At 43.1% G+C, this 24362-nt stretch overlaps 1 long non-coding RNA gene across 1 annotated transcript; it reads right to left on the bottom strand.

The window, feature by feature from the left end:
- Window positions 1–19369: 19369 nt before the first annotated feature.
- On the bottom strand, window positions 19370–21688 carry LOC128112441 (uncharacterized). Its single transcript, XR_008218989.1, has 3 exons — window positions 21348–21688; window positions 20887–21014; window positions 19370–19492 (listed from the first exon to the last, which is right to left on the bottom strand). It is a non-coding gene; the product is annotated as an uncharacterized LOC128112441 (long non-coding RNA).
- Between the last annotated feature and the right edge of the window lie 2674 nt (window positions 21689–24362).

Below are 24362 nucleotides of genomic sequence, written 5' to 3'. Positions count from 1 at the left end.
TGGTTTACTAGGTGAGCAAATACACCACTGTTAGATGTAACTTGGTGGAGTTTTTTGACTATTGAAGAGGAAGCAGTGAAGGTTTCCATGAAGACGAAGTAAAAAAGGAGAAAAACAAGCACTCTCAGAATTCCATCCAAGTAGCCAAGACTAGTCACCACTGAAATAGGAACAGATGGGGTGTTATTAAAACAAAGATGTTTCAGGCGAGCCTAACATGACCGTGAAGACAGTGTTGTGTTTGAAGCAAGCATTCCTGGAATCTAGATGTCCTCTCTTGCTTTCTGTTTTATCTTGGGGCGATCAAACCTCTCAGAGCGTCTGTCTTCACATCTGGGTTTGTATTGGAATTCAACATTCATCCATTATTCATCCTTTCTTTTATTCACCAAATATTTATTAAGCATTTCCTTTGTTCCTGATACATCATTACACACTGGGAATACAGAGGCAATAACTCTGTGTCTGGCTGGAGGCATAAACAATTTTTGAGGAGATGAACATACGAAAATATGTTCATTGTTGATATGTTCATTGTTGAAGTTACTTTGACCAAAATAACTGTCCACATTCACAACCTTGCTCTTTCCCCAGATTATTATTTCTTCATAGCACTCATCATCACACACTATGCCATCCTATTTATCTGGGGAGAGGCAGTGCTGTTATCTCACTTAACTATGTCTCAAAAGAACAGTAATTCCTTTTTTCACGGCACGTGAACACTGAACGGCATTGGTTGAGTGAATGTATCTTTCTTTATTGTTGCTTTGCATAAATTCATAAGAAGAAAGAAAGACAAGACAAATATATAAAAACACCTTCTGTGAGTCTAAGGGAAGAGCTGCTTAGTATGTCCCTGTTTTACTTCATGACCCAGGCAATACGACCTTCTCTACAGACACGCGGTTGTAGTGTGAGAAGCCTCTAAGCTATCATACAACAGTGTCAATAGGAGAATTGGGACTGGGGTTAGGGTACGCTGAGTCCTTCCTAAGTGAAACATTTGATGTGGCATCCCATCTACAAGCAACCTCACCAGGTAGACAACACTGTTAGCTACCACTTCACCAGTGAGGGCACTGGTGCTCACAGGGGTCTTGGGACTTGCTCAAAGGTGTAGAGCCAGTAGTCATGGCAACAAAAAACGAACTGTTTGTCAACATTTCCAGCAGATTATCATGCATGTTGAGGCTTCAGATGCACTGTTCTACGTGACTGACTTTTCATGCCTGTCACCTGCTTTCCAGAACACCAGATTTTCCTCCATGAAAGTTGCATGGAGTACCTCTATAGACAGAGTTCTGGAGGACAGTGCATGTTGCTCCCCAAGTAGCTGCTGCTCTTTCTTCTTCCAAGTACTTCCAACTGCTCCCTCTGTTCAACAACCTTCTCCATAAAGCCTTTGTGCTTTGGCTCATTTGGCCCCCACCAGCCCCATGCTGCTCTCCCTGGCCCTTCTTGCTAAGCACAGCCCTGGTGGTCCAGTGCCTGCAGTGATTCTCCAGTTCTCAGACCAGTTGTGTGACTCTCAACCTTCTACAAAGCCTGTGGGAAAGAAGGACGTTTTTTCTTATCGTAGTGATTTGGACTCCTGTTCAAGAACTCTGTTTATCCTTAAAACAATATCAGTGCTTCCCATTTCATCTGTATCTGTCTACCCAAGGGGCTTAGGGCAGTACGGTCACTCCAGAGGGGTGGGGTTCCTGGAGTGGAGCAATTGAAATAACCTCCAAAATGTAGTTACATCCTTATAGTTCTTGATTTAAAGAGAAATGTAGCCCACCAGTGTTTCTCAAGTTGAAGATTGTCAACTTTTCAAGGGAAAAGCTTCCCTATTGTCCCAAGACGTTGTCCAGGTCCTTCAGTGAGAAACATACTATTTCATGAAACAAACAAACAAAAATCTTCATCTACAAACCAAAATTTTCCAGTGTCAATTAGCACCACAAATATTATTTTAGTGACCAGTAAGATTATTTCCATGGTGTCTTTAGAATGAAAACTCGACATTGAAAATTACACAGCAAGCTCCCAAGCCTCAAGAATGCAGCCAAGCCTGCTCCACCTAGTTTGAAAAAAACATATACCAGTCCGAAGTTTAACTCCATGTTAAAGCATCCTAAATTGCATAAGGGGGCTTGGGCAGCCCCGAGAGTGCAGGACACCACCCGTTTCTTCCTTGTTGATTTAAATTGAGGGAATTACAGCACAATGTTCTCAGTTTGGTCATGCAAGAGGCAGTTAATCTGCATTCCAGTTGTCTGCCCAGCGGAATGACTGATGTCACAAGTCCAGGCAGGGACCTCAGCTTTCTTTTGCACACGGTTTAAATCCCCGCTTGAATTCCTGTATTAGGCATCTTCGGGGAGAGGGGGGCTCATTTCCATTCTTCCCACCCAGAGGCCTTTATTCCATCCAGTTACCCACAGCTGAAAGGGCTCCAAGGCCTTGGAAGAGTTTTCATTTCTCCGAGGCTGTTGGCTGGCCAGAAATTAAAATCAGGCTTTTGTGATACCTAGTGCTTGCCATATGGTGTCTCAAAGGGATGGGGATCATTTTCAGCAAGAATTCAGAGGGATTGTGTTACAAGGTCAAATGGCTAAGACTTGGCACCAAGTCAAGAAACATCCTGCTTATGGCATAGCCTTCTTAAGCAGTATGTGGAGATTGAGGGAGTCCAAGAGACCCAGATTAACCCCTTAAGAGCTAAGAGTGAATTACAGGAACTCCAACAAATGCCCTGTAAGTGCCTTAGTAGGGCTGATCTAGAATGCTGGACAGAAAGTTCAGAGAATTAATAATAACTCTATTTGGATCCTACAAAGACTACTGATTATCAACTTTACTGTAATTTCTGAGATGAAACGGTGTCTTTTATGATTTTTTTTTTCTTTTTTTGATCTTACTGTGTAGCCCAGGCTGTCCTGGAACTTGTGGTCTTCCTGATTCAGCCTGTGCGGTCGCTGGGATTTGGGGCATGCACTGCCATGCCCAGCTTCATTGGCAAATATAAGTCCTTTGGTGATGGGATAGTAAGTGATTTTTCTCCTTGCCATTCACTGAGTTTCTGTACTTTTCCAAAGAGCCACAATGAGGTAACAGGGGATATATTTAGACTCAGACTGGAGGCTCCATTATCTAATCCATTCCTCCTGAGACCTTGGCAAATTATTAATCTTGGTCTACTTCCACCTCTTTTTGTAAAGTGGGGGAAATGTTAACAGTTCTGCCTTCCGGGGGCTCTATATGTCCCATGTCCCACCAGTCTCTATCTACCATAAAAAAGAGTTCATGCAGAGTTGCTGGCTCTGGCCTCCCTGCACTACTGTGAAAGTTCTGCTCCTTTCTTAATCCTGTCGCTTAGTGCATTCAGCTACCGCTGATGTAAATGTTACAGGTCTGCTCTTCAAGCCTCTTGCACAGATATGCAGATAGCTACATGTAGACGAGCTGGGAGAGAGGAAGGAAATGGACCAGGTGGCATCAAAACCCATGGCTCTGCAGGAGTGCCCCCTGCGACCCAATCACTGCCATCTTGACACCTGCTCCTTTAGCTGCTTTGTCCTCAGGCAAGTGCCTTCCTGAGAGGCCACCAGACTTGCTATGGCTGTAGAGCTAGGAACCTGGTGCCAGGCCCAACTTGATTTTATTCGAAGACACCCTATTACATTTTGGATGAGCCAAGTTTCAAATTCTTAAATATTCATTCTTCAGAAAACAAAACAAATTAAAATCACTTCCTTTGGGGGGGCTGGAAACACTATAATCTGAGTATGAGTCAAACTTTCCTTAAGGACCCAAGGCTAGCAGCGTGAACCTGACTGCTGGCAGTCTTTTCTCTTGCCGTTAAGCAATGTAGCATTGCATGCACCCCTTAACTGCCATACTTGGTGCTCTGCTCACAGTTGCTTTGCTTGGGACTGGGGACATTGCTGAATCACTGAGCTGTAAGTATCCATTGTTTTGCTTTCTGTGATCATCCTGGTATCCCGAGGAATATATCAACAGTGTCCTCTTCTACTGTCAACCTAAAGGTTTCACCTAAAAGTGTTCTACATAGGGCAATAGAATAATTAGTGGTCATCTTATAGGAGGGTGATAACATTGGCAAGTTGAACACTGTACTGAAAACCATCCTGTGCTGGGTTTATCTTCAAGTGATCTGTGTGTTGGAATTATGCTCTGGTTCTCACGAATGAAAAAGAAAAGATAAAAAAAAAAATGCAATGAAGTTCTCTATTCTAGAGATCTCTAGATTCGTGTGTTTAACAGAAACTGAAGTGGAAGGAGGAAAGGGCATTACAGTCCCTCCCTGCTACTCATGGGGATTTTCTAGGACCACCACCTCCCAAATTATATAAAGTGCTTTACTGTTTTTATATAACTACACACATCCTCCTGGAAACTCTAAAGCATCTCCATATTAGTTAAGTCAACTGCAGTGGTTCTACATAAATATTGAACCATAATGGTTAGGAAGTAATAACAGGAAGTCTATATGGTAATACAGTCAGAATTTTAAAAAAAATCAATCTAAGATGGTTGGATCTATGGATACGGGACAGAGAGACAGATGACCAACAACTTTAAGCACTAACTTTACGTTCATCTGTGATAGACATTTACTAAATGTGTTTCTGAAGAACCAGCCTGCCTCCATCTTAATCTTAAAAGCCATCTTATAGTGAAGATAAACTAGGTTCAATCCTGTTTGTGATTAAACCTGTTTCTCAAGGATTGGGCTATGCCCCACCTGTAACCTTAACTACAAATGGTTCTGCATTGACTGCTCCAGGAATGGCAATGGTGTCTTTGTTTCAAAAAGTTGTTCATAATCATCTTGTAACCCTAGCTTTGCTTCAAAAGGTTTTATGACCCCCTATGACTTACCTTGCCATGACGACCTGTTGTGATTATGGTGTTTTGAACACTTGTTATATTCTACTCCTGTAATCCTGTCTATTTCCCCGGATTTGGAACCCCGTACCCTTGAGCTCTATAAAAGCCTTGTCTGCCTTACATTCCAATGCTGACCTCTGGAACTCCGCCTTAGGAGGAGGCAGCCCATGTATGTAAGTAAAAAGGCTTGCTTTAAATAATTGCTTGCTTTAAGTAATTAAGTAATTAAGTAAAAGGCTTGCTTTAAGTAATAAGGCCACAATGATTTGGGTCGTGGTCTTTCTTCCATCTTTAGGATTAACTTTTGCTCCACAAGATAAGGATCGCCTCTGCAGACAGAAGTCAGATCTCAAAAATCAGCTCAGGAGCGTAGAGCTGACAGGAGCAAAGAGAGGCTTGATACTACAAAGGGAATTACTGAATTACTCGGATTATTTCATTCTCCGTCTAACCACGGAGAACACGGGCATCATACAGGCAGCTGGGGACCTCTTCCTGATGATGTTATAATACTGTCCTCACCCTTGGTAATGAGGCAGAGGGAGAGTGGGGGGTGGATGGGGAAGCTCAATGTAATTCTAAACCATCTGGAAAGGCTTGGCTTCAAAAAAGTGCTGAGTGTTATGTCCTAGCTTTAGCTAAGTAGAAAGTGTACCTGACTGACGGCCACCTTAGATTCTAAGGTCTGTGGCTTTGGGAACACTTTCAGCCATGTAACGAATCCAAAGAATGGAAAATTGTGGTGGGAAAGGTTGCTTTAACCATTCCAGGCATGTCTGAGAACACAAGCTTTCACTGTCGCAAATGAACGTTGAGAACACAAAAATAATAGGATTATAGAGTGTGGGGGACATCACCCTGCCCATCCATAATCGATAAAAAGTACCAGTGTGTTTGATTTAACTCAGCCATTTTAGCATCTGCTTCTCCTTAGCTTTTGTTTTGTTCTGTTGGGACAGAGTCTCACTCAGCCCAAGTTGGTTGGTCTCAAACTCAATTCCTAGCCAAGAATAACCATGAGCCCGGATCCTGCCACATTCACCTCCCAAGTGCTGGGATCATTAGGCCTGAGCCACAACACCTGTGTTTTCTTTTTCCTGTCTCTCTGTGTTGCATGAACATTTTTTTTTTAGTTTAATTTTGTTTTTCTGTCATTCTTTTTTGTTGTTTTCTGTTTCTTTTCTTCCTTTAAAAAATTTTTTGGAAGTAGAACAAAGGGAGCTTTATTAAGAAAATATAAGAAGGAACTCCTGAGATTGGGAGGACCTCCAAGGGAGGACCACCCTATCTGACATTCTTTCGAGTATTTCTTCATAGATTTATGGTGTGTGTGTGTCTTAGTTACTTTTATATTGCCGTGACAAAACCCCATGACTAAGGCAACTTAGAAAAGAAAGTCTCTGATTTTAGACTCCCAGTTCCAGATGACCATCACGGTAGGGAACACGGCATCAGGCAGGCAGACGCGGAGCTGGCAGTCACCGAGAGCTTACATCTGATCCTGAAGCATGAGGCAGAGAGGAAACTAAGTGGGAATTTTGTGGACTTTTTGAAACCTCCAATCCCACCCCCCAGGGACTTACCTCCTCCAACAAGTCTGCACCTCCTGACTTTTCCCAAACAGTTCCACCAACTAGGAACCAAGCCTCTGAATATATGAGCCTATGAGGGCCATTCTCATTCAAACCACCACCGTGTGTGTGTGTGTGTGTGTGTGTGTGTGTGTGTGTGTGTGTGTGTGTGTGTGTGTGTGTATGTGTGTGTGTGTGTGTGTGTGTGTGTGTGTGTGTGTGTGTGTGTGTGTGTGTGCTCGTCCATGTGGGGGCATGTAGAGGCCAGAGATTGACATGTGGTGTCTTCCTCTGTCCCTCTCCACCTTGTTTTTTGAGATATGGTCTCTGACTAAACCGGGAACTCACTGTTTCCACTAGACTGGTGGTTCAGCAAAGCCCCAGGATCGTCTTGTCTGTGCCCCTCCAGCACGGGGGGGTTACAGATATGTGCTACAGCTCTCAGCTTTAGGTGGGTGGTCATGCTTGTGCAGTGAGCATGTCACTCACTTAACCATCTCCCCAGGTCCTCTACAGAGATTTTTTTTTTTTGGCAACTTGTCTCGCTAGTATGTCTACGTAAGGTGTCGTAGGTCACTGGTAGCATGTTGCCGGTTCGAGACACACAGATATGTTAGTCCCTCGTCCCTCTCCTGTTCAGTTGTGTTAAACACTCCTTCTGGATGCATTGAGAGTTGTCTCAGACAATGCTGACGTGTTTCTTTCAACTATCAAGCACAGTGTAGTGGCCTCAAGAGTAGTAGCAGTTTGCCGTGTTTACCCACAGTTTTGTTTTCTCTGTTGACCTTCCTTCCTTTTTGAGGTTCTAAAAGAATGTTTTTTTCTCTTGCTTTCTTCAGGTGTCAAACCCATTTAAAGCCATTTCCACCACCCCGTAGTACGGGGAATTGAACCAGAGACCTCACAAATGCTACGCAAAGCCATTTTTCTCAGGGAGGATCTATTGGCGGCAAATTCAGACATTTTTGCTGAGTAGAGGAGTCTGAGTGGACAGTTCTAGCCCTTGAAAGACACGGCTGTCTCTTTCTGGTTTCCACGGTTTCAGGTGGGAAATGGGATGCCAGTTAGAGAATCGGTGACAATTAGAGATTCCGTGCTTTCTGGCTGTTTTAAGTCTCCCCGCCCCTCGTTCGTTTTCTCCTCGCCTGACTCTTGAGAGTTTGAGTACTATCACGGTGAGAATCTATGTGCTTATACCAAGCAGAGTTTATGTACCTTCTCGACTCTGTTTATACTTCTTGCCAAACATGTTCCTTTCTTGTGATGATTGCTTTGAAGGCCCTTTTATCCCCCGTCTTTCTCCTCTCTTCTTATGGGGACTCTAGTGGCCTAAATGCTCTATCTTTTGTCGTGGGTCTGTTGGTGATTTATCTCTTCTGAATTGATCAAGTGTGGGTTCCTCATAAAAAAGGAATTGGCCTGCTTCTATAGCACATGCGTTCTGTCTCCTCTCTCTCTCTCTCTCTCTCTCTCTCTCTCTCTCTCTCTCTCTCTCTCTCTCTCTCTCTCTCTCTCTCTCCTCCTGAGTCTGTTTATCCGTCCTGAGATGAAGCAACAGGAACGTCCTCACTAGACCCAGGCCCCTGGATCTTAACGTCCCCTTTCCAGCCACCAGAACCCAAAAACAGTGACTTTCTATTTTCTGTAGATTACCCAGCCTGTTAGGGCAGTATAGCACAGGCAGGGACCACATCTGGTTATTTCTCATCCAACTCCAGATTTCTTCTGGGTTAAGTGCCTTTGTTTTGTTTTGTTTATGTTCTGGACATCTTTAAATCTTGTTTTCAGCAGACCTCCTGCAAAGCCTCTCCCACAAGGGAGAGTACTGCTCTTTGGCTGCCAGCTGAGTTAAAGGTGTAGGCTCCAGCCCAGCTTCTGCTGAACCCCTGGGGAGAGGCAAGAGTGCTATGGGGGTGGCACTGGGCTCCCCCACTCAGCCTAGGCTGGCAGATAAAGTTTTCCACATGGTGTATTGCTGCAGCTAGGTTGTTATCCAAAAGTTCCTGTCTCATGTCTGGAGAGACAGCCCAGCAATTAAAAGCATCGGCTGCTCTTTCCGAGGACTAGAGTTCAATTCTTGGCACCCACATGGCAGCTCACACCCTTGGGTAACTCCAATCCAGTGAGCACTGATACACACGGTGCACAGACATACATGCTGGCAAAACACCCGTGCACAGAAAATTTCAAAAGTGGAAAAAAAAATCCTCTCTGTACTCACTGTAGTGGCATTAACCCTCTGCCAACCTCATGGAGAGTAGCAAGGAGAGGGAGAGAGTGTTTTAAGAATGGAGACACTACCAAGGGAGAAAGCACATGGGACAGAGAAAAGGCTTAGCGCTGCACCGGCCGTGGAGAGGAGTACGGTTTCATCTCGCATCGATTTGTGGGTCGTTTGCACAGAGCAGAACTTGGGTTGCAAGTCAGCCTTAGTTCAAGGTGGTAGGGGGTGGGGCAGGTTCCCAGCCTTCTTCTCTGCCAGCTTTTTGTGTTTTTCTTTTTTAGTATGCTAACTTGGTAGCCCTTGTGTAAGGGCTCCTGGCCCTCCCAACTCTGCCTCCCGCTTCAACAACAAAGTCAAGCTGTTATTCGTGACTCGGGCTATTAATTTAGAAACAAGTTTGTGTTAATTGGCCTATATTAGTTGGAACTCTCGTTGAAGCTGCGTTTGTGCCAGATCACTCTGAGCCAAATTAATTTCTTTTCCAAGTCAAACTCAGGTTGAATGCCCAGAGCCTAACTTCCTGAGCAAGCACAGGCTATTTTCCCAGCTGATGAGATTGTTTCAGAAAAGTTAGCTTTGGGTTTAGAAGTGAAGCTGCTTCCTCTAATCTCAAAGCTCATTTTGTGTCTGTGACCCACTTGCCAGTTTACCTGTGGGGTGTGGCTGCCAAGCAAATCTCAGGGACACCTGTTCCTTGTAAGGGATCGTACATCTTGTTCTCCATGGTGTGGCTTCAGGCAGGGGACGTGTTCCTGTAAGGGACCTTTGGCGGGTGTGGTGAGAGTCGCCTCATGTGATAGGGCTACTCGTTGCCAAGGATGAGGAGGGAAGGATATGTCACAACTGAGGAGGTTCATGGTACCAGAGGCTAGAGGAAGAAGGCCTCCAGAGTGGCCTGGAAGTTAACTAACATGACTGCATTTGTCCGTCAGGGTGGAGACACAGGTGACTTGTTTGTTACGGCAAGATTCAAGGCAACTAACAGGAAACGCCAAGCTCGGCTGTCTACCAGTCTGATGCGATGATGCGATCACACAAATATTTTCCTCTTTCTTTTTAGCTCTAGTGTTAGACAGTCAGTTTCTCCGGCATTGCTTTAGTTGACAAAACTGTCAGAGGCTTCTCACCTAGTAACCGACAGGTTCTGTTCAGCAGCTGAAGGACCCTAAAGCATCTCCACTCTGGAAACTCTGGTCTCGTAGCTTCTTATTCCAGTCCAAACCAGCTGAGGCAAGACTCCTTTGGTTGGAACCCTCCTGTTCTCTTGCATGCTTTTTCCTGCTGAAAGTCACTTTTAGGTGAGAACGTTCTTAGCTCCAGGGTTTATCCTGACACTTTCTCTCTCTCTCTCTCTCTCTCTCTCTCTCTCTCTCTCTCTCTCTCTCTCTCTCTCTCTCTCTCCATATATATATGTATGTATTCTCAATAACGAGTGTTAAATGAGTGTCACTGTCACTGTATGAGTGCTAGGTGAGGAGTAGGAAGTGTGGAGGCTCACACTCACATCCTCCTGCTCCAGCCTCGAAAGTACTGCTTCGTAACAGGCATGGACCACCATGACAAGCTAGTGTGCTCCTTCTAAAGGGTGTGACTGTTCGCATCAAGGGGTCTTAATCAGGTTTATTTTTCTCCACCAATTAAAAAATTAAAAGGCAGGAAGCACATCTCAGAAACAGTACGCAGCAGTAGGTAACAAGCTTTATTAAGGTGAGGAAGCACAGAGAGAGAGACAGAGACAGAGGCAGAGAGAGACAGAGACAGAGGCAGAGGCAGAGGCAGAGGCAGAGGCAGAGGCAGAGAGAGAGTCCCAGAGACCCTGCACAGAAGAGAAGGGTCTCAGAAATGAAAGTCTCTGGAGGTCTAAGGACTAAGTGTCTTGGTGGCCCAGGATGGGTCCCCTCCCCTAATTTTGAGCTGGTCAGCTTAAAGAAAGACTAAGAACTGATAAGCCCACAGCTTCAGGCAAACGTGTTCAGGACCAGCCTGGACCTGTCTGGCAGCCGGAAGGGAAACCCTGCTGCCGAGAGACAAAGCCTGCCAGGCCCTTTCTTTCTCTGTCTCAGACCAGGACAGTAAGGGAGATGCTAGGAGTCTTTCATCTGTATTATTACCTGTCTGCCTGTCAGGGATTGGTCAAGCCCGTAGGCCCTCTACTGCCTATTCTCTATTACTTTTGGCATATAAAAATGTAGATCAAATGATACATTTCAGGGAAACCTAGGGGGTTTGTTTGTTTGGTTTGAGTTTTTTTTTTTTTTTTTTGGTTCCCCATGCCCCCCAGACAGGGTTTCATATATTTCAGGCTGGCCTTAAGCTTGGTATCAAGTTAAGGGTGGCCTTGAACTTCTGATCCTTCTGCCTCTGTTTCTTTTTTCTTTTCTTTTTTTTTTTTTTAATGATTCCTTTTTAATTTTTTATGTTCATTAATTGGTGTTTTGCTTGCATGCGTGAGGGAGTCGGATCCTCTGGAACTGGAATTACAGACAGTTGTGAGCTGCCATGTGGGTGCTGGGAATTGAACCCCAGGTCCTCTGGAAGAACAGCCAGTGCTCTTAACCGCTGAGCCATCTCTCCAGCCCCCCTGCCTCTATTTCTTAGGTGCCAGGATTGCAGACATGAGCCACCACACCTAGTTTGTGTGTTTCTGGGAATAGAACCCCAAGCTTCAGGCAGGCTTGCCAAGCACTGGACCAGCTCTGCTGTACCCCGGTCTGAGGTACATATCTATTTAAAAGTTTCGTTTGATTCGTGGGGCCGTGTGTAAATCCATACAACTGCCACCACAATGAAGACACAGAATATCTCTCTTGTTCCCCAAGGTTTTGTGGCTGGTGGTGTTTTAGTGACCAGTGGTGTTTTTCTGCCAGGGAATCCTGGGAGGACTTGCTGAAAGGGGTAAACTCTTCCCTAACAAAGTCAGGTGCTCAGGGTGATGAGAAGGTTTGTCCCCTATCGTCTGATGGACTTCAATTGACGGGACAACTGCCAATGGTTCCTTGGCATGTTTCTGCCTGATCCCCTCCTAAGCCACCAATCCCAATCATGTTGATGCCTTTTTTTGGGGGGTGGGGGTGGGGGAGGTGAGTCTAGCTGGTCTGTCTGCAGCCCCTGACAGGACCTGGCAGTGAGATTTCCAAGAAGACAACTGTACAAGGGTTCTTTGTTTCTGACCTGAGAAGGAGGGTTGGTACGGACACTAATCCCTGTTTATCTTTTCTTTCCATCAAAGGCAGAGAAGGAAGGAGGTCACTCCTGGCTCTGGAAGGTAGCAGTGTGCTCCAGGGCAGCTGCACAGAGGAAACTCAATACAGGAGACCAGTTTCAGTCAAGATAGAGGCTGTCAGCCCATGGAGCCTTCAGCCCCTTGTCTGAGTCACCGGAGGACATCCACCAGCAGTAATGTGGGTCAGACGTTGGGCCTATGACGAAAGTATTCCTTGGTGAACTTGTAGGGACACCATAACAAGGCAGGAAATGAAAGCTTACAAGGCAATCGGAACCCTGGCGTCAGAGCCCTGGAGTCAGAGTGCACATTACACACCCCTGCAGACTTTCAGACGATTTAGAGTGAATTCCAAGGGTTCAGTTTACGGACAGAGAGAAATATCGTTTGTTTTTATCAGGACTTGCCACTCTCAACTCTTTAGAATTGGAATAGTTTAATTATTTCTCTCATACTTGTGCTTATAGAAATTCCAGAAAATTCAGAAACAAATGACCAATGTTAAAGTCACATGATCTTTCACCATGGGGAAATAGCCACTGTGAACTTTCTGTTACTGACTTGTTAGTTTTTGTGACAAGAGTCTTGCCCTGTAGCCCAGGCTGGCCTCAAACTCAGGATCCCCCCGCCCCAATCCTCCTGAGTGTGGAGATTACAGCTGTGCACCGCCACACCCACCAAATACCAGCTGCTGGGCAACAGCTTCCTTCCCAATACCCAGGTAAAATAACATACATGCACGCATACACTCGTGTGCCTACATACACGCACACACACATACACACACACACACACACACACAGAGAGAGAGAGAGAGAGCGCCTTTAGCATATGGGGCATTGTGGACATCTAAAATCCAAATTACAATTCTCTGTGTGTATATAATTTTTAAAAATGATTATACAAAGCACTGAATAGTATATTTTAAAAAGAATTTATGTGACTATATAACTTTTTTTTCTCCCTTGGGAGGGGCTTGTTATTGCATCGATTACTTTTCTACTGCCATGATAAAATACCATGACCAAGACCACTTTTACATAGAAGGAAGGGTTTATTTGGGCTTGTGGTTCCAGAGGGATGAACCCATGATGGTGGAGTAAAGGCATCAAGGTAGGAACAGGGCTCACATCTACAACTGCAAGCAGGAAACAGAGAGAATGGACCGGAAATAGTGAGAAGTTTCAAATTCTCAAAGTTCACCTCCTGTGACATACTTCCTCCAACAAGGTCACACCTAAGCCTCCCCCCCCCCCCCCCACCAAATGCCACTGACTAGGGACCAAGTCATGCAAATAGATAGATAGATAGATAGATAGATAGATAGATAGATAGATAGATAGATAGATAGATAATAAATAGTAAATGTAACAAACAAACCAATTGGCTGCATGGACACAGATTACTTCTGGATTCTCTGTTCTGTTCCACTGGTCTGTGCATCTGTTTTGTGTCTGGGCCAGGCTGTTTGCCTTATTATAGCTTTGCAGGTATGTTTTCAAGTAGAGTGTTGGGAGGCCTCCAGCCTTAAGTTTTGTGATTGTTTATTTGTTTTGCAGTAGCTCCTCAGAATTACAGGCAGTTATGAGCCAGCCGAAGTGGGTTTTGGGAACTGAACTCTGCAAGAACAGCAAATGCTCTTAACCCCTGAGCCGTCTCTCCACCACTGGTTTGCTAGGTTTTTAAAGCACGTTTGTTAAACGTTTCTAACACGTGGGAGGCACAGAGGTCCTTGTGCTCACAGATAAGCACCAGGGGACTGTTAGACACAAGGGGCTGTCTCTTCAAAGGGAGAGATGTATAACCTGTTCTCTGCCCAGGAGGCTGGGAGTGAATGTGGCTAATAGCCTGGTGACCTCTGCGGTATCTGGACCTCGCCCAGACCCCTATTGTGAGCTCTTCAATCCATAGAACCTATCTTTATGGAAGGTATCACATGTAGTCTATCTAGGGTGCCCATCTTTATGGCAGATGTCACACATACTTTAGAGTTTCGATGGAGTCGTACCTTAAGCTTTATTTTGCACATGGGATTGAGTTAGTTATCACCAGGAAAACTTTTCACCAAATTGTGCTGTGCTTAAATATGCCTAAAATAAACTACTCGGGATCATCCTTTGTGTTTCAATGGTATCATTTGAAAAATCTCCTTTGATGTCTCTAGTTTTATTTGATCTTGGTTATTCTAAATATTTATCTAAATATTCTAAGTATTTACCAATTTTGTTTACCCTTTTAGAAAGCAACTGTGTTTCATTGATCTTTTATTTTTTCCTATTCACATTTAACTCTGCTTCACGTCTGTTATTTATTATTTATTTCCTTCTGCTTACTTGAGATTGGGTTTAGTCTTGCTTTTTTCCCATCAGTATTTCTTGTAGGGCTGATCAGTGTGATAAATCGTTTCAGTTTCTGATTATTAGAGAAAGAATTTATTTTTCCACCATTTTAAAGGGGAATTTTTCAGACTGTAGTATTCTTGACGGAAAGGGTTCCCCCACCCCTCTCTGTTCTTAAGGTACATTGTTGGGTTGTTTGAGATCTGTGCTTTACGTTTATATATTTATTCCCATACACTCACTTTCAGAACTCCTTCTGCTGTCCTGTGTTTTCATTTTCCATAAATATTTGACTTCTTCTTTTAAATCATCCATTTGTCATTTAGGACCATGTGATTCGATTTCCACGTATTGGCACATTTTCCAGCCCTCTTACTGACTTGTACTTTCATTCTATTGTGGTTTGAGAGTTAAGCTTCTTAAATTTACTTCAGCCTTTTCTGTGATTTACCCTGGTTCCGTACTGATCAGAAAAGAATGTGTATTCTCATACTGTGCTGGTTGGGTTTTGTCAACTTGTCACAAACCTAGACATACCTTGGAAAAAGAAATCTCCATCGAGGACTTCCCCCATAAGGTTGCCCATGGGCGTACCTGTGGAGCATCTTTTTGATTGCTAATTGATGTAGGATGGCTCAGCCCACTGTGGGTAGTGCCAGCCCTGGGCAGGTAGGCTTGGCTTGTATAAGAAAGGTAGTTGAACATGAGGCAGTAGGAAGCCAGTGAGCAGCATTCCTCTATGGGTTTTGCTTCAGTTCCTGCCTCCAGGTTCTGAAGTACCTACCTACCTCCCTGAGCACCTTGACTTCCCTTGATGATGGAGTGTAAACCACAGGCCAGATAAACCCTTTCCTCCCACAAGCTGCTTCTGTTTACAGTGTTTTTCTCAGCAACGGAGGGCAGACAAGAGCAAGAACTATCAAATGAAACATTCCTTAAATGCCTGTTACGGTCCTTCGCTCTATATTGACCCATATTTTGAGTATGTGTGTGTACTGAAAAAAAAATGGGTGTTAAAGCTTCTAACATTACTGCATGAGCCTATCTTTCCCTTTAGATGCAATATTTGCTTTATATAATTGGGTGATCCTGTGTGGGGTACACCTATATTTATGATTGTTATATCTTCTTATTGACAACCCTTACATTAGTATGTAATTTTATCTCATTTTATTGATTTTTATTTAAAATCTTATACACACACACATATGCTCTTGATTTCCATTTGTGTGATACACATTTTTCATCACTTCATTCTAAGTCAAATATATCTTGACTAGTAAAGTGAGTTTCTTGTAGGCAACATAAAGTTGTGTCTTTTGTTTTTAAATATATACACATCTATGTCTTTTGATTGGTGAATTTAATCTTTCATTCACTTTTAAGGTTATTATCAATAGGTATGAACTTCCTTCTGTTATTTCATTAATTCTTTTTTTGCTTATTTTGTGTGTTTATTATTCCTTTCCATTTCTCATTGTGGGGAAGTAGGGGAGGGCGGGGAGATATTTGATTGTTTTCTATTATGCTAAGGATTATCTTTGCTTTTGCTTTGATGTTCTAATGAATTCTCTCTCTCTCTCTTTCTCTCTCTCTGGGGATGCATTCAGGGACTTCTTGGGGTTTGTGTTTGAGAAAGATGTTTTACCATTGAGGCTTTCATTTCCAATAAAGGAATTCCCTCAATATTTCTTGAGGCTGTGCTAGTGGGTAACGAACCCCTTTAGTTTCTGATTATGAGAAATATTTTATTTTTCTATTGTTTTAAAATTTCATTTATTATTATTTTGTGTGTGGTGGCTGTGTATAGGCATGTGTGCCTCAGCGCTCATAGAGACTAAAAGAAAACTGTGTGGAGTCAGTTCTCTCTTTCCACGTTACAGGGGTCCCAAGGATCAGACTCGGGTGGCCAGGTTCACACAGCAAGCGTCTTTAACTGCTGAGCATCTCACTAGTTCCTACTTTCCCATCACTTTGAGGGATGATTTTGCAAGGTATAGTATTTTTTGATGGAGGAAATCATTTCTCTCTTTCAGCACCTTTAATATATCATCTCCTTCTCTTGTGATTTGTAAAGACTTTGCTGAGCACTTTGCTGCACATCTATCAGGTATGGCCTCACATGGTACTTAGGTTCTTGTTTTTAGAATTATTTGTCTTGAGCTTTTGACATTTGACAATTGGTGGAGATCCTTTCTTTAGTAAATAAAAAATAGGTAAAATGAATGAAAAAAAGATAAAAAAGAACTGGATTTCTGTCCTTCTCATTTCTTATATCAGGGTACCCAAGTCTTTGGATATTGGGAAGATTCATGTTATTGTCAAAATGTTATGTGAAATAGGCTTTCAGAGCCTTTTCTCTCCTTTTTACTTTATGTAATTCCCATAGTGCAAGTATTTGTTCTTTTAACAGCATTCCATAAATCTAACAGGATTTCTTCATTCTTTTTCATATTTTCTTTCTTTTTGTTTCTCTCCTGTCCTCCAGACCTCTTTCCCCCCATTTTCTTTAATTTTGTATTCTTTCATTTCCAGTTTTTAAAAAGTTATGGCTTATAGCTTTTTAAATTTTTATTTTTATCTTTCAGTTTTTAAACTTTAAATGTTTCATCTAGTTGGTTAAATTCAAATGATCTGTCCTCAAGCTCATACATTTTTTCTTCTGTTTGTTCTAGTCTGTCATGGAAACTCTCCACTGCATGTTTTATTTAATTGATTAAGATGTTGTTTCTATGATTTCTTATTGGTTCATTATACCTATATATATATATATGTGTATATATTCATTTCTTATCCTTTTGGTGATATGAATTTCTCACACATATCCTGAATTTTTTCTCAATTCTGTGTATTATCTCTATCTATTATTTCTTGCATTTCATTGAGAATAGCTGTTATTAATTTTTAAAGATCATTTTAAGTTTTTCTTCAAATTGGGCTCTCTTTATAGGAGAGTTATCCTTTTTGTTTGAAGGCATCATTTTATCTTCATGTGCTGTGGGATAATGCTCTTGTACACTGTAAAGATTTGTCACTTGAATTGCTTTAATAAAATGCTGATTGGCCAGTAGCCAAGCAGGAAGTACGGGGGTGACCAGACTAGGAGAATTTTGGGAAGAGGAAGGGTGGAGTCAGGAGTCGCCAGCCAGACACAGAGGATGAGCATGCTGCACTGTGGTAAGGTACCAAGCCATACAGCTAAACATAGGTAAGAATTATGGATTAAGTGTAAGAGCTAGTTAGTAATAAACCGGCCAAGCATTTATAAGTAATATTAAGTCTCCAAGTCAATTATTTAAGAAGCGGCCACTGGGTATTTGGGAACAGGCAGACGGGAGAGAACCTTCCGCCTACATTCATGGATCTTCTGTTCCTACCATGATGTGTAAACATCTAGTGAACAGTTACCTCTTCCGGTTTAACGAAGCAGCTTTCTGTAAGGGGAGACTCCCATTGTTGTTAAATAAGGTGTCAGTTGGGTAGGTAGGCTATGATTAGAGGTCAGCTCAAAGTGTAGTTTCTGTGTAACTTTTAGCTTAGAGTGCTGCCACAATTATATGTGAATGCCTCAGTAGTGTGGACGGCAGCAGTGGTACAGCTCCCAAGGGTGGCAGTACAACTCTGCACTGGTCGTAGACCGTCAAAGGTACACATCCTCAGGCTTCACAGAGTTGAGCCACGATGCCGCTTAGTCTTGTGATGGCAGCTGCAACAGTCTTGGTAGTTCAGAATGTGGCCGGACTGTTTCCAGATCTTCTGGGCGCAAGCCTAAGTGACAGGGAGGGTTGTAGCTCCAACAGCCAGCTTTCCAAATCACAGACTATGATGGCAGCCTCAGAAGCACGACCCTGTGGATTAATGTGACAGGTGACATGTGTTCAGGTGACAAGGACAAGCAATGCTGGTGTCTGAGGCATCAGTAAATGTTGGTTTGAATTTGTGTAGAAAACTATTTTTCTTTATACTGACATTTAACACAGACTGCATCTATGGCCAATATGGGGTCTTTTCCCATATAAAGCAATTTCCTAGTTTCCTACAGACATCAACTTGATGTCCTATATTCTCAACCAATCACGATGCTGTCTTTCTGCTGAGAGTACCAGACTCCACGGCTTGAGGCCTCCATCCAACAAAATTGCTCCACTTTGGACAATAGTCACAGGACTTGCTGCTTTTGACCAATGGGATGCAAATCAATGATTCCCTCAACCCGCTCCTTGAGCTGATCATTTGCTGGAGTGATTGACAGGACTTGGGAAAACAGTTGGCTTCCTTGATTGCCAGTTTATTAAGAATGATGTAGATCAGGAACAGTCAGATAAACAAGATGCATAGAGCAAGGTATGGGAGTTTTACCTGTCATCTATTGGTTCCTGAAAGAAGGCCCTCATGAGACACACACTTGGTGTTGCAAAATGAAAGACAAAACTGAGCCTTGTACCCTGAGCAGTGAGCGGAAAAGTGGGAGTCTAGGTGCACAAAGCAACTTTTCAACCTGTCTGGTATGGGACGTCACAGATATAGAGTAAGAGAAATGAAGGGGAATAAATAGTCTGGGTTAATAAATGAGAGGAACATTCATGTTTTTGTGTTGTTTTGTTTTCTGGAGATTTCCTCTGAAACTTGGGTACCTTACCTTTTTATTTCTTGTCTGGGTCTGGGTCTTCCTGTCATGGAGGCTAGAAAATGGCCCTTAAAAAGAAATTATTTGACTTTTTTAGAGACTAATGTCAAGCATGTGAATGTGTAGGAAAGAGCACATGTGGAGGTTGGAGGATATCTCGCAAGAGTTGGTTCTCTCTTTCCATCACCTGGGCCCAGGAATTGAACTCAGGTCATCAGGTTTGGCTGCAAGTATCTTTTCTCACTGAGTTGTCTCACCAACCATTTTTTTTAAACCTCAGTCACATGTGCCTTCCTTACAATGAAAATTGTTACTAAAATGATGTTTTTCTGTAAATATGCATTTCATAAGTGAATGGGCTGGTAGTTATCTGCAAATTAATTTCACAGCTGCCTTTTGTTGTGTTGTGGGGGTATACACCAGAGAAGACTACTCGGACATGGGTTTAAGCCAATAGAAAGTCTTTATTAGCTGGTTGGCAGCTACACTGGGTGTTCAGGATCCCAGGGTAGCACAAAGGCTTTCTCAGGGTGAGCTTTTAAGCACAAAAACCATGTCCTGGGATGACATACTTCAGCTAACAAGAACAGTTAGCCAGTAGTGAAACTGCAGAAGACAAAAAGCAAGGTTAGGACATTTAGAGACTTTCCCAGAACTATATGAACTTTGATGGATTAGGACTTTGTTTCATTTTGGCAGGTGGTGCTGTCTATGGACTGAGTTTGACTGAATGGTACTTCCATCATGGAGTCAGTTGTGCTAAAATCTCAGGGCCTACTGAGGTCTAGGGCTTGTTACAGTTGTTGCTGTTTATTTGCTTGATTTGTTGATGGACTTTATGTCTCCTAAGTCCTGATCGTGACATTCTGATCCTCCAGCCTCTATCTAGGAGCTGGGATTATAGGTGTGTACCACCACACCCAGTTTATGTGGTACTGGTTATCAAACACGGGGATTCCTATATGATGGACAAGAACTCTACCAACTCGGCTACTACATCCCAAGCCACTGTTGTACAGTCACACAAAAGGGGTGAAAGAGAGTAAAAAGAACCTTAAGGCTTGTTTTTCCAGAAAATAAAAGTAAGGTTTATTTTGTTTTACCTTTTGCTGAATCTAGATCTACTACATAATTGAAGTATGATTGTGTATAGGATCTCTCTCTCTCTCTCTCTCTCTCTCTCTCTCCCCTCTCTCTCTTTCTCTCTCTCTCTACACACACACACACACACACACACACACACACACACACACACACACACACACACACAATTTCAAAAAGCCTCTAGGGATGCAGGGAATATTAAGTATTAAAGCTAAAAGAACCAAGAACTGTGCCTGCCAGATGCTGATGGTGAATGCTTCATTTCCAAACCAAAACTGCATAAACTATTCCTTAGAAAAGCAGCTGGCACCCCTTGAAAACTCCCCATCAGAAGAGAAATACGTCTTAAGAACCGTGTGAAAGGTCATTCTTCTCTTTACCCCTTTCTTCCAGTCTTAAAGTCAGAATCAATCTTTGAACCAGAATTCTTCTTCTTCTTTTTTTTTGTTTTTTGTTTTTTTTTTTCAAGACAGGGTTTCTCTGTGTAGCTTTGGAGCATGTTCTGGAACTTACTCTTTAGACGAGGCTGTCCTCAAACTCACAGAGATCTGCCTGCCTCTGCCTCCCAAGTGCTGGGATTAAAGTCATGCACCACCGCCCAGCCAGAATTCTTTAAAAAAAAAAAAAAAAAGAAAAAAAGCTTGCTTGATCCTCTATGTGGTCCATATTTAGGTGTGTGTGAAAGAGAATGCCATCACTGGGAACTCCGTGTTGTGTGGTAAAGAGTAGAACCCACCCCACTGGAGGGAGGGGAAAAGGAGAAGAGAGGGGGTGTGGACACAAAAGAGATGTTTCTTCCATTTCACAGTCTTTGGGACCCCCTCACTAAGTTTTTCGCCCACTTACATGAATTTAGCCGTCAACTGGCATGAATGGTTGAGGAGTTATTTACTCACTTCTTTTTAAAATGCCTTTAACTTTTCTCCTGTGGCTTTCAGTTTTACTGGTGTGAAAGTTCAGTTTTCCGATGCCCGCTTGGAGTTGGGGTTGAAAATTCCTTCTCCTCCTCTTGTTTTTCTTTTAACTGATTGTGAAATACAGTGGAGACTCCTTGTGCTCTGTAGACTCCCTCCCCCTCCTCCCTCCCCCTCCTCCCCCTCCCCCACCCCCAGTTTAAGATTTTTCTAATTTGGCACAAAATGCAATGGACTGAAACCCACTCAGAGCATTATAGTTTGTCCCACACACATGCATGTCAGGTCTGCTCCGAAGCCACCACGCTCTCACCTATTTTTATTTTATAACAAACTAGTTATAAAATGCAGTGGGGTTGAGCAATCTTAACTCCTCATCTATCCCGCTTCAGTTTAAAAGATTCTTAAGGCTTAGACAAATAGCTACAAAAACAAAAATCTACCTGGTGTAGAAAACATGAGGTCGTTGCTATGCCAACCCACAGTTGACAAACTCCTGGTGTCGGGGATGGTGTCTACACACCTGACAGAGGGCTCTTTGCTGGTGTTCTCGACCACACACAGATCTTCCTCAGGGGAGTCTCTGTGAGTGCTGCAGCTTCTCACTCAAGTGGAAAATTCCTGTCCTTTTTGTGTGCCAGCAGGTAGGTGGAGTTCAGATGCCTGCAATAGCTTGCTGTGTTGAGATTCTTCTGAGAGAGAAAATATGCCTGGTTTAGCCCAGGATCTATTTATTAATTAACATAGTTTTGTTGGTGTGTTTGAAAGTTATAATGGGTGTAGACTAGGATGGCAAGTTCTCAACTCAGTCCTGATAACATCAATCATGGTGCAAGAGACTAGCCCATTGGTACCTGTCACTCCAGGCTTCCAGCAGCTAAGCAAACACCATTCCCCTGGAGTCCAGGATCCAGGCTGGGGCTCACAGGGGCAGCAGTTCCACCGCAGTGTGGGTGAGCAGATGTTGCACCGCAAGGACGTCAGGCCTAGGCCGTGCATGAAAGGAGGGTGGCGGCATTTGAGATCTGTCTTTTCTCCAGGTTCCAGTCAAGGATTCGAACTTTCACGTCTACAAGGGATAGACAGACAGGTGATGTAATTGAGTGAGACAGGCAATGAAGACTTGGAAAACTGGAGCCTCTTTGCCCAATATTAAGGCTCTGACTTGATTTAAAGTACGCAGGCTCCCTCTGCTCCATAGAATTGCTGTCACATAGAATATGGCTTCATTTTGCCTGATCCTTGGATTTGTTGCAGGAAGTCGGAAATGTATGTGAAGTCTCTTTATTATAAACAAGTGACAAATAAAATTACCAATCCTTCATCAAGTCTTCAGAGCCATGCTACTTCCTTTAATTCTTTGTCCAAATGTCGCTCTGTCAGTGAGGATTTCCCCAAATTCTACTCTGGCACTTCCTTACCCTCCTCGGCTTTCTCTTTCTCTACAGTACTGAATGGATACCCAATACCGAGACCAGCACCTTTTATCTGCCTGCTCCTTGTCTGGATGTCTAGCAACATGAATAAATGTTTGGCCCACAGAAAGTATTTGAGAGAATTGTTGATTGAACAAGTGAATGAAGGAATGCAGGCCCAATGTGCAGAAACAGGTCTGGAATAAGATGAGTGAGGTTCCTAGGGTGAGAAGCTTTGTCTGGGGCCGGGTGTGGTGGCATACCCCTTTAATTCCAGATCCAGGAGGCAGAGGCAGGCATAGCTCTGTGAGTTTGGAAGCCAGCCTAGTCTACACAGTGAGTTCCAGGACAGCCAGAGTTATGTGGTGAGAGCCTGTCTCAAAAACAAAACAACAACAAAACTATGCAAACAAGCACAGGCGTGTCTACAGCGTTGGAAATGAACACCTCACATGTATCTTAGGTCACTCCCTTCCTTGTTCTAGCCATGATCGCAGGGATGCAGTTGCCATGGCAATCTCTGCTAGGATCCTGAAGGTGGGATAGGAGAGCCAGAGAAAGGGATTAAGAAGGTTAAAAAGTAATATTACTACTATTTTAAAATATATGGCTCCAATGATTCTCCAATAAGTTCGTCAAATGCATGAATGGTATTGACCAAAAATGGCACCTCTGTTTGAAATTAATTCTTCTACAGATTGGAAAGTTATGTTTATGCTCTCTTCTCCATTTTTATATAGAAAAATGTAAACCAAGGTAAACTCAGATGAAAAACTTCCATCAATGGGAAAAGACAGAAGTGATTTCAATTTTACAGATGGGGCAGACAGAATTGAAACTACTCGTTTATTGGAAAACCACTAAAATATGGGATGATAGGAAAAGAAAGTGTGAATGCCTATGGAACAGGTATTATAATTAATTTTAAAATGGAAATAAAGATAAAACTTTAAAATGAGCAGTAATAACTAGTAATAATACCAATGTCTTCAGCACTGTGTCAAAAGTCAGGCAACGTTTATCATAGATAATTGGCCATCTGTATCTGTAAGTATCATGTCATATGTGTATTTTTAACAAACCAGATGGAACATACTTGAAAAATATATTTAAATCTCTGTGGAATATGAACAGACTTTTGCCTCACAATTATTCCCGAAACAATACGGTACCAGCAACTATTTACGTACATTGCTATTGTGTTCTATGTAATCCAGGAGGGCCTTGAAGCTTACAATCTGCAGAAGTTATATGCAAATACTACTATCACATGTTTTCTAGAAGACACTTGCGTGTCCAGGAACCAATCCTGAGGTAATTATTGCTTAAATTGCTGGAGGAAAGTACCGTTCTGTCCTCACATCCACTAAAGTGAGCGTGTGTGTGATACACAGGATGGCTGCAGTGGGAAATGCTTTAGGCTCTGACATGGAAACTCTGGCTGAATTTCTGAGACACGATAACTATCAGATGCCAAGGGAGGTAATGAGGCAGATCCAAATGCAACATGTGAAGGGACCGTTGGAGAACTGGTTTCTCTGGCAGAGTTGCAGCAGGAGCAACATCCAGGGAACTTCTGAAGAACCCAGTCCCATGGGAGAGTCAACTTTCCACAACTGCCGTGCTGAGGAGTGCAGAGCCCTTGAGGATGGCAGCAGCCAAGGAAGAACTTTCTGTACCCTCTAACCCCAGGAGCCCAGGAGTCTAGCTGAATGGAAAGAGAGGGAGGCTGGCAGATGAGGCAAAGGCCACCATTGCTCTGTTTGAAGCTTGCCCTTAGGAGAAGAAGGAAAATGATTTAACTCAAAGGGAAGTCTTGTATAGTGCATGGGACTGGACATTGTAATTCTTAGAGGAAGCCTTGTGATAGGAAGTGATCTGGGACCCTCCTGCCTCCACCTTCCAAATGCTGGGATTACAGGAACTTGCCTCCATGCCTGGTTTAGGCAGTACTGGGAATCAATTTCAGAGTTTTGTGCATGCTGGGAAAACACTCTACCAACTGAACTACATCCCCAACCCACACAAATGTTTTTATCAGCA

This window comes from Peromyscus californicus, unplaced genomic scaffold (assembly GCF_007827085.1).
Source record: "Peromyscus californicus insignis strain IS unplaced genomic scaffold, ASM782708v3 Scaffold_17__1_contigs__length_78620276, whole genome shotgun sequence".
NCBI classification, from domain to species: domain Eukaryota; kingdom Metazoa; phylum Chordata; class Mammalia; order Rodentia; family Cricetidae; genus Peromyscus; species Peromyscus californicus.
Note: the sequence above shows the minus strand (reverse complement) of the source record. Positions and strands in the feature narration are given on the sequence as shown.